Source organism: Lipotes vexillifer, unplaced genomic scaffold (genome assembly GCF_000442215.2).
Source record: "Lipotes vexillifer unplaced genomic scaffold, Lipotes_vexillifer_v1.1 scaffold7, whole genome shotgun sequence".
Lineage (NCBI taxonomy): Eukaryota > Metazoa > Chordata > Mammalia > Artiodactyla > Lipotidae > Lipotes > Lipotes vexillifer.
This window is the reverse complement of record NW_006792683.1, coordinates 4,219,451-4,222,260: the sequence shown is the minus strand read 5'-3', so window position 1 is coordinate 4,222,260 and position 2,810 is coordinate 4,219,451.

Genomic DNA, 2,810 nt, shown 5'->3' with positions numbered 1-2,810 from the left:
ATGGTTGTTAGTATTTGCCTTATGTATTGAGGTGCTCCTATGTTGGGGGCATAAGTATTTACAATTGTTATATCTTCTTCTTGGATCGATCCCTTAATCATTATGTAGTGTCCTTCTTTGTCTCTTCTGATAGTCCTTATTTTAAAGTCTATTTTGTCTGATATGAGAATTGCTACTCCAGCTTTCTTTTGGTTTCCATTTGCATGGAATATCTTTTTCCATCCCCTTACTTTCAGTCTGTATGTGTCTCTAGGTCTGAAGTGGGTCTCTTGTAGACAGCATATATATGGGTCTTGTTTTTGTATCCATTCAGCCAATCTGTGTCTTTTGGTGGGAGCATTTAGTCCATTTACATTTAAGGTAATTATCGATATGTATGTTCCTATTCCCATTTTCTAAATTGTTTTGGGTTCGTTATTATAGGACTTTTCCTTCTCTTGTGTTTTTGTCTAGAGCAGTTCCTTTAGCATTTGTTGTAAAGCTGGTTTGGTGGTGCTGAACTCTCTCAGCTTTTGCTTGTCTGTAAAGGTTTTAATTTCTCCATCAAATCTGAATGAGATCCTTGCTGGGTAGAGTAATCTTGGTTGCAGGTTTTTCTCCTTCATCACTTTCAGTATGTCCTGCCACTCCCTTCTGGCTTGTAGAGTTTCTGCTGAGAGATCAGCTGTTAACCTTATGGGGATTCCCTTGTGTGTTATTTGTTGTTTTTCCCTTGCTGCTTTTAATATGCTTTCTTTGTATTTAGTTTTTGACAGTTTGATTAATATGTGTCTTGGCGTATTTCTCCTTGAATTTATCCTGTATGGGACTCTCTGTGCTTCCTGGACTTGATTAACGATTTCCTTTCCCATATTAGGGAAGTTTTCAACTATAATCTCTTCAAATATTTTCTCAGTCCCTTTCTTTTTCTCTTCTTCTTCTGGAACCCCTATAATTCGAATGTTGGTGCGTTTAATGTTGTCCCAGAGGTCTCTGAGACTGTCCTCAGTTCTTTTCATTCTTTTTTCTTTATTCTGCTCTGCAGTAGTTATTTCCACTATTTTATCTTCCAGGTCACTTATCCGTTCTTCTGCCTCATTTATTCTGCTATTGATCCCATCTAGAGTATTTTTCATTTCATTTATTGTGTTGTTCATCATTGTCTGTTTCATCTTTATTTCTTCTAGGTCCTTGTTAACTGCTTCTTGCATTTTGTCCATTCTATTTCCAAGATTTTGGATCATCTTTACTATCATTATTCTGAACTCTTTTTCAGGTAGACTGCCTATTTCCTCTTCATTTGTTAGGTCTGGTGGGTTTTTATCCTGCTCCTTCATCTGCTGTGTGTTTTTCTGTCTTCTCATTTTGCTTATCTTACTGTGATTGGGTTCACCTTTTTGCAGGCTGCAAGTTCGTAGCTCCCGTTGTTTTTGATGTCTGTCTCCAGTGGCTAAGGTTGGTTCAGTGGGTTGTGTAGGCTTCCTGGTGGAGGGGACTAGTGCCTGTGTTGTGGTGTATGAGGCTAGATCTTGTCTCTCTAGTGGGCAGGTCCACGTCTGGTGGTGTGTTTTGGGGTGTCTGTGGACTTATTATGATTTTAGGCAGCCTCTCTGCTAGTGGGTGGGGTTGTGTTCCTGTTTTGCTATATGGTTGGCATAGGTTGTCCAGCACTGTAGCTTGCTGGTCGTTGAGTGAAGCTGGGTGCTGGTGTTGAGATGGAGATCTCTGGGAGATTTTCGCCGTTTGATATTATGTGGGGCTGGGAGGTCTCTTCTTGACGAGTGTTCTGAAGTTGGCTCTCCCACTCTTCCACTCTTCCACCTCAGAGGCAGAGTCCTGACTCCTGGCTGGGGCAGCAAGAGCCTTTCATCCACTCGGCTCAGAATAAAAGGGAGAGAAAGTAGAGAGAACTAGTATAAGTAGGAGGAAATAGGAAAGAAAGAAAGCAAGAAAGGAGGGAAGGAAGGAAGGAGGGAAGGAAGAAAGAAGAAAAGAAAGGAAGAAGGCAAGAAGGAAAGAAAGGAGGGAGGGAGGGAGGAGGGAAGGAAGGAAGGAATGAGGGAAGGAAGGAAAAAATACAGAAAGAAGATACAGTAAAATAAAATAAAGTATAATAAAGTTATTGAATTAAAAAAATAATTATTTAGAGAAAAAAAAAGGGACGGATAGAACCTTAGGACAAATGGTGGAAGCAAAGTTATAGAGACAAAATCTTACATAGAAGCATACACATATACCCTCACAAAAAGAGGTAAAGGGGAAAAAATCATAACACTTGCTCTGCAAGTCCACCTCCTCAATTTGGGATGATTTGTTGTCTAAAATAGGGAAGGAAGGAAGGAAAGATAGAAAGAAGGTAAAGTATAATAGAGTTCTTTAAATTAAAATTAATTATTAAGAAAAAAATTAAAAAAAAAAACAATGGACGGATAGAACACTAGGACAAATGGTGGAAGCAAACCTATACAGACAAGATCTCACACAGAAGCATACACATGCACATTCACAAAAAGAGGAAAAGGGGAAAAAATCATAGATCTTGCTCTAGAAGTCCGCCTCCTCAATTTGGGATGATTCGCTGTCTATTCATGTATTCCACAGAGGCAGGGTACATCAAATTGATTGTGTAGCTTTAATCCGCTGTTTCTGAGGCTGCTGGGAGAGATTTCCCTTTTTCTTCTTTGTTCTCACAGCTCACAGGGGCTCAGCTTTCGACTTGGCCCTGCCTCTGCGTGTAGGTCGCTGGAAGGCGTCTGTTTTTTGCTCAGACAGGACGGGGTTAAAGGAGCCGCTGACTCGGGGGCTCTGGCGCTCTCAGGCCGGGGGCAGGG